General features: G+C 37.5%; 1 long non-coding RNA gene across 1 annotated transcript; it reads right to left on the bottom strand.

The window, feature by feature from the left end:
- Positions 1 to 2,637: 2,637 nt before the first annotated feature.
- Positions 2,638 to 8,409, bottom strand: LOC148155615 (uncharacterized). The gene is made up of 2 exons (XR_015765263.1): positions 7,834 to 8,409; positions 2,638 to 6,909 (listed from the first exon to the last, which is right to left on the bottom strand). It is a non-coding gene; the product is annotated as an uncharacterized LOC148155615 (long non-coding RNA).
- Between the last annotated feature and the right edge of the window lie 4,891 nt (positions 8,410 to 13,300).

Raw genomic sequence — 13,300 nt, 5'->3', positions numbered from 1 at the left:
TTGAAGACTTTGTCTTTAAAGCCCCATACCTTATGCCTTCCCGCAGGAGGCTCCTTCCCGCAGAAGGCGCCTTCCCGCAAGAAAAGCTCCTTCCCGCAGGAGGCTTAAGGTACGGGGCTTTCAATACAAAGTCTTATAAAAAAGCCCTAGCACTAAAACTTTTCTTTTTCGTCTCACGTGGCAACACTGGTGAACGAACCCTCATCTTCAGTCTATGCTAAAATCTCCATCTAAAACGATAGAGGGACAGGAGAGAGAGGTTAAAGACAGAAAGAATAACCTTTTCTATCCTCTGTCCAATCCAACTGGTTCGTTCTTACAAACGTCAGCCTGCAAGACGAAAGTAAAAAAAAGTTAGTGACCAAATGATCGAAGAGGGCCTACATTCAAGGACTCTGCTTCAGCCGGTCATTGACGTCAATCTGTGACGTATGATTCGGGCTTTGTCTTTGAAAACCGAGGATCACGTGACCAGCTGAGCCAATCAGGTGCAGGTGACGTCACAGTCCTATTGACACACAGTATTTGAATGTAGGCCCTTTTACTTTTTATGCCTTCCTGCAGGAGGCGTAAGGTAGGAAACTTGCGCTCTGCGGGGTGGAGGAGGAGGAGTTGCCCCTGCTGCGGTGGAGCTGTACTTCCTGGAGGGCAGATCTGTATGTAAATGAGACCAATCAGAGGCAGGTGATTGGCTCAGCTGATCACGTGATCCTGGGGTGGCAGTCAAAGCTCGAGTCACACGTCACAGATTGACGTCAATAACAGGTGTTCAGACTGTCAGATGTGCGCATGCGCATACCTTACGGTAATGCGCACGCGCACATCGATGTCACGTCACATACTTCTTAGTAGATTTCTTATAAATCCGTCATACCTGTAGAAGTTTCATTTTTTTGTGTTTTATTTCTCAGAAGTTTATGGTAAATTTTATTTAATTAAGCTGCTATGCTAATCAAGCATATTAACATAAATGACTTTTGCTGTTTCCAATATCGTTACCATACTGTAAACAAGACATTAATCCCGTTTAGCGTCACTATTACTACAAATACTGTTTGACTACAAATTTGGTCTCCCGCGGGATATTTTGTTCCTATAGCTAATCTACCTTTTTAATATTTTAATACTTCTGTAGAAAACTGCACGGAATATGCCCTAACCTCCCTCACCCTCCACAAGAATAACGCTGGATGCTGACCGAAGCTGGATTAGGCAACAAGCAGAACACCTCCTCTTTCTGGACACTGGGTGGAAATAACTAAATTTTTCTTATTTCTATTTTTTTTATTTACCGTGAACTTCTGAGAAATAAAACACACTAAATGAAACTTCTACAGTTATGAGGGATTTATAAGAAACGTAACATCGATGTGCGCATGCGCATTACCACAAGGTACGCTGGATTTATGAGCAGAGTCTGCTTTTAATGTAGATTCAAACTAAACCTTTTTTATTTTCGTCTGGCAGGCTGACGTTTGTAAGAACGAACCAGTTAGACAGGATAGTAGATGATAGAATAGGTTATCTTTTCTGTCTTTTACCTCTCTCTCCGTCTATCCCTCTATCTTTTTAGATATAGGTTGATGAGGGTTCGTTCACAAGTGTTTCCATGTAAGACGAAAAACAAAAGTATTCGTGCAGAGGCCGTTTTAAAGACTTTGTCTTTAAAGCCCCATACCTTACGCCTTCCCGCAGGAGGCATACGGTGCCCCTGCTGCGGTGGCGCTTCAAGTCCTGGAGGCCAGGACCTATATGTAAATTTTAAGCAATCTGTGTTACGTGACTAAGACTTAATAGTCACATGACATGTGATACAGATATTTGATGTAGATATGTAGAAATAGATATTTAAATTTACATCCCAGTATTCTTGACAGTATTTGAATATAGTCCCTCTGCCATAATTTGCTCGCTTCCTCGTTTCTTTTTCTTGTCAATTAAAACTAAAACCCATCAAATATAAACGATCTCCCTCTGTAAGGGAGCGAGTTCATCACCAGCTCATATAAAGCTGGTGATGGTTTAATGTATTTGAGATGTTTCACTTTGACAAGCATTACAAAACGAGATGAAACAATGAAAGGGCCTACTTTTAAATACTGCATGCAAAGCAGTTTGTTTGCAGTCATGGAATACTATTAAAAATTTAACCATACAAGAGGTTAAATTTTGTGTTTTTATCAGTGACCATAACATTGATTATTGTAAATAATTTCTTAGTAGCCAGACATCATATAGACAAATGTCGCTTCTTTAAACTTTTAAATAATTCATAATTTTATTCAGTTAATTTTTTATTGTTGTTTTATAAATTCTTCTATTTTGTCAAGTCAAAAGCTGACTTCTTTTTTGAAAACATTCACAATGTTTGAATTGCCCTGAACTATTTTTAGTACTTTTTTAAGTTGTATGTTGAAGTTGCACCGTTAAACGCTCGATACATTTTAGGTTGTTTGTGTTGAGTTTTTTTTGTTTGTTTAGTTCTGTTCAATTTTGTGTATGTTGCAAATACACAATCTCACAAGAGATCAACTTGGCTGACCTTTGGTGACCTCTAATTAAAATGATTCCAGAACAAACGGAAATGGACGAACTCCAGAACCACACTGTCAATAGAAGCAAGAAAAGACAAAATGCTTTCCTTCTGGCAAAGGACTAAAATATAATTTGATACAATGCATTTATATTCATACATTCAACAAACCAGAAAATATTCAAACAAGTGCCTGAGTAGTAAAAAGGAAATAGAACAACAAACAAAAGGAGGAATTTTAATTCACATCAAGTCACGCGTTCAAATAGTCAATACAGCAGCCAAACAGGCAATGCGATAGTGTTCCAAGGTACAAAATGTTCTCCAGAAGAAAACCGACTCTTAGCGTAATTTTAGAGCATCCACAGTCAAATATTTTCTTTGTTTATACAGAAAACGGTATCAAACATTAGGCAAAGTCATCTCATGACAAAACCATGAACATACGCATGCATTTAAGATTTTTTTTCCGTTTGTTTCATAATATTGAGCTTGCACACAAAGGCAGACAGGTTACAAAACCAAAACCACGTGTTGGTTGTATTCATTACGTATTCACCAGAGAGCAAGAGGGATCACCGTGTCAAGGAGAATATTGAGATGCCAACAAGGTTTCATGGCCATAAATCAATGCGGCTGGAAAGGCTGTTAACACTTAGGGAAAACAGAGGCGTGACGCCTGATGGGATGAATTAAAGATGTTAGTCCCCAGCTTCTATAAAGGTGATAAAATGAAAAAAAAAAATCAAAGTAAATGGATGGGATCTAATAATTCAAACAGTAACAGAGAAGCCATGGTTAGATCATTAAACAAAGGGACAACAGTGCTGCTCATAGCTATCGACCGGCTGTAATCAGTGAGATAAAATGATGTGATCGCTAAAACTGTCAGCCGCGCCGACGGCATCGACATGCTCCTGTAAAACAAACAGAGTCAATCACTTTTAGGGACAAGAAGCTGTTAGCTAGATGACGAGCCTGACAGGAATTCTGATCTTTGAACTGTTTCTTTTTTTTTGTTTGTTTGTTTTGTTTGGTTTTCCCAGTCTGTTTTACAACGAGCATGCAGTGGAAATTTACAAGACGTGTGGTGTGGTGAGTGTGTGGCCATGCAGAAAAGGTCGCACTCAGAGTGGTAAAAATCACAAACACGTGACATGCATCCCAAACTACTGAGTCCTCCACATAAGATAATTAAAAACTGAATTATTTAAGTTCTGTTCAAACATAGGAGCAGGTCAGTAAACACAAAATGAACATTTCTAAGCACTAGGGCTATGCACTGAAAAAACACTAATCTTACCAACTATTTTGGTCTAGTTTCTTAGCATGCTGAAAATAAGAGAAAATTAACTTACAAGTAACTTTTCAGCAAGATAAATGAGCTTGTTTTAAGTACATAATTATTTAATATTGATGAAAAAGTACTAGCTCCACTGGTAGTGAAGTACTAGGTTACAAGTGTACTAATGAAATTGTACTAGAAACTAAGCAAAAATACTTGGTAGGATTCAGTGTTTTTACAGCATAGACGTACATTCTGTCTGATACATATGAGATCAAACACAGGCTGTAGGTGTGTTAAAAACTCTTCCCATCAATCTTTTTGCAAATTCTGCATAAATTGTTTTTTGTCTTTGCATAAACATATCACTGTAAACAATGCATGCTTTGAGTGTTCATAATACTTTATTGTATTTTGTTTTATGTCAGGGTTCACTCAGGGTTTCTGCAAACTTAAATAATTTCAATGCAACACTTTGACCATTTCTTACCTAAATAAATTCTGAAAAATATGTGAGTGACCTTTAATATTCCTACGTAACATGCCAAGTTCCCTGGACTTGGCATTGTCTGCTCTTTGCAGCTTTGTTGCTACATACAGGAGACAATGTGTCCTGTAGGCCAGTCACGAGAAGTTTTGCTGGATGATAAATTGTCCCAGTAATTAATTGGATAAATGATGATGGTCTTTAATAATGGCATTAAAATGTAAGTTAAGTCTCAAATCGCAATAAACTTTAATTTTGTAAACACTTAACACTGGAACTGGAAGATATTTTAAATATCCAAAATAAAACTCAACCAAAAACAAATAAAGTGGATTATGATGTCTCTGAAAATAAAACTGTCCTTCAAAACTATTAATCATCAGAATTGAGGTAATTTTAATTTATCATGCCATTAATTGATTGCTTATTTTGTCAGGTTTAGTGTTCAGCACATTGTATTTTTAGATAAAATTTAGTGTTTCATGATTTATTTTTTACACTTTTATTTTGTTTTTAGTAGTAAAATAAATAAACCTCACAGGGAATTACTTACGTTGCAAAAATACAATAAATGGATGCACTCCCATAGCAGAGGAGCTGATAGTAAATATTTATCAAGAATGTTTTGATATTTAAAATGCTTAAAAACACTATGAACTAGTTGAAAATGTCTTATGCTTTCCTGCATCATGGGACTCGTAGTTTAACCAGAACTACATCAATGGCACCAGAAAAAAACTGGAAATAAATGGTGGAAGAAAGGAATGAAAAGTGAAAATAGTTAAAGCCCAAAAATCTGGGTGTATTTTTTTGAGTTTCTAAGGGCTAATTTAAAACTTTACAGAAACCCTGTCACCTTTCCACACTCTTGCAGAAAACCATTTTCAACAGTGTAAACACTACACTGTAAGCACATTTGGAGCTGTCCAATCAGATGGTATCGAGAGTTCGACAAGTGATTTTCACCAGCCAGGTCCCCACTGAATGTCACTCTGCTGCTGATTAGAGCCTCTGAGCCCAGCAAACCACAGGTTCAGGATGCTTTTTGTTGTTTTTTGAGCCTGGTGATTGTAAATGTTTCCACTTCTGTGTGTCTCAAAAGATCTTAGACGTCTCAGTGGTTTTTATCCTTAATCTTAAAGGGCAGATTTCACCACTTTTCTGACACAATAAAGCCATTTGAAGGCAGGTTTGTAGGTAAGTAGTATGGAGTGATTCAAAATGGAGTGATGAATACTTTTCTTACCTGGACAATTTGATTATTTCAAAATTTATCAGCTCTGTAGACAAATAATTGGATTGAAGATTCATTGCAAAGTCCAAGCAGGTTGTCAATTGCTGCATTTTCATCGACCATATAATTGCACAAATTGTAATTCTGAAAATAAATTTGCTAAATAATAATAAAAAAGCATTTTTAATCATAAAAAGGTTTTGTGCAAGGATGAAGTGTTTTTTTTCAGCTGTACCAAAATTAGTGAATTTGAAAATAAAACTGCAATGGAAGCAATTTTTTGGCATCATGAGTCGTGATCAACAACTGAATGTTAGTACTGGCAGAAAATATGATGAGGAAGATGACAGGAAGTGGTTGGAGGATGTTTTTTATTTTAATGACGTATCTTGTGAACAAACATATTCATGTGTGATTTTAATAACATTTCTCATTTAATGGAAAAATCCCAATTGCAAAATTGTTTTTTCAACATTAGCAGAATATCTGTAAAGTTATGTGCATGTGTAATGGAAATGCAGCTACAGATTATGAATTTTTGTCATGTCAAGACGAGGACGTTAAGTTTCTGCCAGAGGTTTTAGTCAACGAAAGTGTTTATCATGCATTTCCGTCTCATTTCCATATTTTGACCCTAAATATTCTGTCAGATTGGATTGTTAATGTTCAAATGACTCTACTACTACTGCTCAGTCTGTTGTGTAAAACCTTAAATCAACAATATTAAACAGCAACATCTTCCCACACAGGTTCGTCTTTACAACACTAAACGTGAGAAAGAAGCAAATGTTAGTTTGATACGATGCACATTAGGAAATATTTGCTACTCTTAGTTTTTCAGTCACGTTCCCGCCTACATTTCTGCTTTATTTCACGTTTTGTTTCTCTCCTTCTTTTTGTTTGGTGAAATTTATTCAGCTGCTGTAAAAGGCCTCATCAAACAGAGAGCATTTGCTTCTTTTATCTTCACTGATCATGCAAGAAAGCTGAAAAGCTAACGAGTCAACAGCACAAACCCCGCCATCATTCTCCATGTTGACTCAATATCTCGGGAAATGAGAATACATCAGCAGCCGTGCGAGTTGTGTTTTTAAATGTACAAGATGTGGAAAGTATAATTTGAGCCCTGTTGACAGGAAAATGTTTTCCCAAAGAGAGGAGTTGGATGTCTGATGTGAGAAAAACGGAGAAGAGCTGAGGAAATGCAGGTGGAGAGGTCGGATCGGGTGCAGGCCTTCAGTCATTCATTGAGCCGGGTAACTCATTGGTCAGCGTGTGCCAGCGTTCGATTTTTTTGTCCTTGTTTTTGAGGCAGTCGAACCAATGTTTGAGCCTCTCTCCGTTCGCGTTGATGCCCAGAGACACTCCACCTAGAAGATGACGCACAGACAGAATGGATGAAGAAGAAACTTTCAAACTATCTCTGTGGACTTTTTCTTTTTGCCTTTCCACTTATTGTGAGTTCAGTCGTAGCACACACTGCAAAATTACAAACTGTTACTCAGTATTCCTAATGCAAATATATTGATATATCTTGAAATAAGACAAAACTAACTTACAATAACTTTTCAATAGGTGTGGGCATTTTTATATCATTTATCATTTATCGTGATACAATTTTTCAATTAGTACTTCAACACTTTTGCTAACTTTGAAAATATCTAGCGCACTTAGCTTCGTATTAATTAGGTTTCTCTGATAAATTGTAAAGGACCAGTGAGGTTTATGTTGAATAAAATTTGACATCTGTGTTGAAGTTTTGGTTACTGACTTAAGAATTCATGAAGTAGTTAGACTTTTATATTCATGATCTTATTTTGAAGTGTGTGAAGTCCACCTACACAGCAGTTCTGTTTCCTCACTTCATGTTCTCTGTCTCTTTTTTTCCTCAATAACTTCATTTCAAACATAAACTATTATAGAACAAAGACATTATGCTAAAATTAAATTGGAGATAAAGCTAATTATATAATTTGAATTGAAGCTAGTGTTTTAGCATTATCTTATACTAAATGCCATGTTTGTGTAGCATTTAGCGTTAGAAGAACTAGTGCTTATGATTAGTGCTCCAGGCTTAATGTAGCTAACTTTTTAGTTAGTGGATTCCATCACTGGAAGTCTATAAAAGTTGATATTTTAAGGTGATAAAGTTTGTTTTTTATGGAGACGTTGAAATGAAGCTGAACAGATGGACTCTTAGCTGGACAGCAGCTACGATGTGCTGCTGGATACCAATACACCTATTAAACCTGGTCTTCTACAGCAGAAATTGGAGCTGATGGAATCAGACTCACCGATGAAATCATTTGATTTTCCTATGTCATAATCCCACACTGTGACCTCCAAAGTCTTCTTAGTGAGGTCTGCATATTTTATGTCGTAACAGAACTCCTGCAGGAAACAAAGCAAAAAAAAACAAAAAAACACAGAAGTTAGCTTAGACTTACCTAATGTGTACAGACATTTTCTTTAAGTTTTTACTGATCTCCAGCCCTGTATCTGACTGTGTTCAGGGAATAACACTGAACTAAAAATAGTTTGTTCTTGAAAAGGCTCTAAAATATCACCAAGACAGTTTCATGTAATTTATAGATCTTTACAAATCTGTCTTCAAATGACCAGTAGGAGGTCACCTGTGATTATTTTGGTATGGTCAATTGGCCCAAACAATACATAACAAGATAACATCCTGGAGTTCACATTAAGGTTTCTGCTCAACCTTAATCATTGCCCTGATGCAGGGGAGGATGCTGGACTCTGACGGAAAGGCTGAGAGGTGATGCAGGAATATGGGCACCAAAAATGTCAGAGGAAATGTCAAGCTGCCAGATTGCGGGGAGGTTCGACCATTTCTATACAGCCGGATACATCCAAACTGAAACACCCTGACATCCAGAGGAAATAGAAAAACATAAAAACATCTTCAAAAATGACCTACTGTGCTTCCTTGAACATGTTAGGATAGGTTTATGGCCTATAAAGCAATATGTTCTTTACATTTTTTTGCATAAAATCATTCTTAGATATTGAGATTTCAGTTTTAGGGCCTCTGTCACTTTAAATCCAAATAATGTGCTGCTGGCTACATCCCCCAACTCAACATTTACACTCATATGTGAAAATGGGTGCAAATAGACATGCAGTTATACAACCATACATCTTTGAAAAGCATTAGTAGAGACTCCTGCACAACTAACAAGAATACAGCAAGTGATTTCTGGATGGTAAGCGAACAACAAAACATTTAACTTTTCCAGCAGCCATTGTACAGTGCATTCTGAGGTAAAACCAGCTGACCAAACTTGGTGGAGCTCCACTTCGATTGCTAGGTAACAGGCAGAGCTCCGTTGGGGTTGCTGGGAATTGAGCTAGGCAATGACCAGTGCCTACTGATCTGTGAGATTAGATTCCAGAGGTTTTCAAAACAGCTCATTTTTCAGACACCAAAAACATAAATTTGTGGCTGGGTGTTTTTTTAAGCACTTAGGCTGTTTTTAGAAACAGTTGAGATCCAAATGGAAGTATAAAAATATGCAAAATATCAATTTTGCTGAATATGTTCCCTTTCATATCCTGCTGAACCTCTGAGGCTCAAAATATTTCTGATTTATTCCCAAGTGTTGTGGATATTAAGTGTGCATATGTTCAATAAGAATTGTACATTTGTTGTAATCTGTCTCATTGGCTCTAATAAAAATATTTAGGAAGAAAAGGTTTCAGATTTATAAACTGTTTTTGTTTTTCTTTCTTACCAAAAAGATGATGATAAAGAAAAGAAATAGGAAAACATGAACAACATCATCATCACACTGTGCCTCTCTTCTGATTTGGCTTCTGAGCAACAAAATCCCCAGACGAGCCTTTATTTTAAATTGAAAACATAAAAACAGAGATAAATGAAACCTAACTGCAGGTTTTTTAGGGGAAGTTGTGGTTTTTACCTCGTTGAACTCAGGATTGAGGGTCTTCTTCTTCACGGCGGTCTTGTGCTTCGACTTTTTGTTCTCGTCAGGCTTCAGGTACCTGCAGAGGAGAGGGAAGTTTAATCTGCTTCTGTTTCTCCAGCCTGGCATTACACAGTTACTGCTATATTCTTCTGCCCTCAAGGGGGTGCTGTGGTAACACCTTGCATTTAATGACCCAGCCACATTGCAGCACATTATTCACACTAAACCACCTAATTACCTGACTTTAAGACCCTCTGGCTGGTATTAGAGACCATTTATCTCAGTCAGGACGGACATTTTATTTTACACACGGCTGTTTTAGCTGTAAATGTTTATCATTATGTGTTTCTGATGGGTTTACAGAGGAAAGTGTGCATCATCTCGCAGCAATAAATGATTTCAAACCTGCTCAATAGACCTGGATGCAACAATAATACTGTAAAGGATATAAAATAAGTAATAAACATATAGCTTTCATATAATATGATGTATAATTATTTTTAAATTCAAAGTCAAACTTGTTTATTTTTTCTTTACTGCAGTTGGATGTTTTATTCATGTAAGTCCTTTACTTACAACTAACCTTTTAGCTATCAGTACCCACCACTGCAGGTTTGATTACACATGTGCTGAGAGCTGATATTCCACAGTCTAATATATCTAATAAATGTGATTGACGAATTTAGTCTGATTGGTCATAAATACGCAGGTTGAGGCAGAAAGTACCTTTCCACACTGATAGGGGGCAGTGCTGAGCCCAATAGACACAAAGGACAGCAGGTGCTTTTCTTCTACGCATTAAAAAGACTGAAAACGATAAAAGAATAAATAACTAATAAATACAGTCGAAGTAGAACCATTCCAGGTCATCTTCACTGAAGCAGCCAGACTTTTGAAACAAGGATGAGTTTTAACGGAATGACAGAGATATTCATGGAAAATATGAAAATATTTGGAAATTTTGGTATTTTAAAGACCAAAATGAAAATAATTCGGATAAATAACATGATTACAAAGTAACATTTCTCCAAATCAATTTCTTTCAATATACTGTAAAACTTATGAAACCTTAACAAAAGCTACAGGTATGTGTCTGCGTTTGGTGAAAAAATGTTGAATAAAATTGTTTATTCAACGCAGGTTAAAAAATGCTTTTTCTTCATTACTCACAGAGAGTAGATGATCCAGAAATTTTACTCAGTTAAGAGTGGCAATACGTCACGATAAAGTTATTCAAGTAAAACTAAAACGCACAGTGCAGTCAATAAACTCCTAAAAGTATTTTTTTCCCAAAAAGTTGCTCAGGTAAATGTAACTAGTTACTAGCCGACTCTGCTCACCAGTCATGATCCTCACACGCTGAAATTGTGAAAAGTATCCTGAGGAATCTCAGCACAAATAAACATTATAACTAATTACAGAACCATCTGCAGAAAACAGAGACTGACTTTCTAATCCTTTCTCATTTCTTGTCTCGATACAGCTGCAGCAGTTGTGTGTAACGACCAAGAAGCGATACCGTTCCGCCTCACATTCCTGGTAATTATCGAGGTGTTGCTGGCCTCCTGAAAACATGCAGCAGGGTGTTTGTTCCTTATTCTCCATTTGCATTGACGGCAGTCGGTGAGTCAAAGCTGAAAGCAGATTCTTTGTGACCACCGTTGCCCCGGGTGCGTCTGTGAACGCATCTGTCCAGTGGATGCTGTTCAGTAACTTGTTCATTTTAATAAAGAATATCTGGTCATATTGTCTCAGGTTTACAGAGTTTCAGCAGCAGTAAAATCTCTGCTCACTGGACCCAGACTCCCAGTTATTTCCCCAGATACCAGAGAGTCTTTAAGGGAGGCTAAGTGGGTTATTGCTCACCCACTTCGCCTAGAGGGAAGCGGGAGCTGGGGCCGCTGTTGATGAGGACAATGCAGTGGGTTTAATTGTTGTCATGTAATGGGACCAGTGACCTCCCCAGGCGAAACGATCTTCAAGCAGAAGTTATGATGCAAAAAAATGTCACTATCCTGTGTGTATCTTAACCACGGCCGGATTTACAAGAATCTGGGCCTCTGGGCTGGAGCCAGTTTGGTGCCCTATTCTTTTACTAATGTAAACTGCAATACATAAATAGATAATCCTGACCATAAATTGATGCATGGTAGGTTGAATACATTCCCTGAGCCTTGGCTCTATATCGTTCCCAAAACTATTATGAAGTTATTGAAAATTGTTGGATATGTGACATTTTTATGTATATAACCAATATCCATAAAAATCTCACAATATTAATATAATTCAGTAGATATGGGCCTATTAGTTGTATGTTAAGTACAAAACATGCATTGATAAAATTAAAAATGAAAGTAACATTTTTTTTTGAGGAGGAACAGAATTAATTTAGTGAACACTTGATCACAACGTCAACATGTGAAAGACTTAGCCATTTCTGCTTACATTGGCTTTACATCACTGCTAGGCTGATCTATTGATTAATTTTTGGATAAACTGATTAATAATTTAATCAGTTATCATCTTTTATAATTGGATAACAAAAGGTGCTTAATATGATATTATTATTATTAATTATTATTATTATTGTTATTATTATTATTATTGTTATTTGTTACAAATTTGACTCCTGTGAGACTAAACTGCCACTTACTGAGGAATTCTGAGTAAAACATATTTACAGACAAAGAAGATTTTTCATCTTAAATGCAGAATGTATATATTTTCCATACAGTTTTGACTTAATTACTGCTCTGAGTTTGTTGTTCTTTCAGCACATAGCCCTGCGTAGATCCATCCATCCATCCATCCATCCATCCATCCATCCATCCATCCATCCATCCATTTTCTGCCGCTTATCCGGGGTCGGGTCGCGGGGGCAGCAGCTTCAGAAGGGAGGCCCAGACTTCCCTCTACCCAGCCACTTCTTCCAGCTCCACGCTTGTATCCGTGATCTCGTTCTTTCGGTCATGACTCAAACCTCACGACCATAGATGAGGGTGGGAACGTAGATCGACCGGTAAATCGAGAGCTTCGCTTTTTACTCAGCTCTCTCTTCACCACGATGGACCGGTACAGCGCCCGCTTCACGGCAGAAGCTGCCTCAATCCGCCTGTCGATCTCCCGCTCCCCTCTTCCCTCATTCATGAACAAGATCCCCAGATACTTAAACTCCTCCACTTGATTCAGGACGACCACCCTGACCCGGAGAAGGCACTCCACCATTTTCCGGCTCAAAACCATGGCCTCGGATTTGGAGGCACTGAGCCTCATCCTGGCCGCTTCACACTCAACCGCGAACCGCTCCAGCAAGAGCTGCAGATCATGATCTGATGAAGCCAACAGGACTACATCATCCACAAAAAGCAGAGATGCGATCCCAAGGCCACCAAAGTGGATCCCCTCAACACTTCGGCTGCGCCTAGAAATTCTGTCCATGAAAGTATTGAACAGAATCGGTGACAAAGGGCACCTATGTAGATCCAATTACTAAATTAGTTGACTATTATTTCAAATTGATTCTTCATGATTAACTAGTTTAATCATTTTAGTCCTAAAAGTAACACCCCAGGTATGTTTTTGATGAGGGAATAACATTACAGCATGATGTAAAGCTAAAAGAACTACCTGACAGTGTAGCGCTCAGTGTAGTATACAGAACAGTGAAATGGTAACATCTGTGCATGTATAAGTATCTTCAAGGTCAGTTTTTGTGGTTTTCTTAATGTAAAAATACAATAAAACAGATTGAGGTTGTAACATGACTGAACATTGAGAATCTTAAGAGGTGTGAAAACTTTTGTATCCCTCATTT

This window comes from Poecilia mexicana, unplaced genomic scaffold, assembly GCF_051168715.1.
Source record: "Poecilia mexicana isolate PSO_F unplaced genomic scaffold, ASM5116871v1 scaffold_14, whole genome shotgun sequence".
Classification (NCBI taxonomy): Eukaryota; Metazoa; Chordata; class Actinopteri; order Cyprinodontiformes; family Poeciliidae; genus Poecilia; species Poecilia mexicana.
Note: the sequence above shows the minus strand (reverse complement) of the source record. Positions and strands in the feature narration are given on the sequence as shown.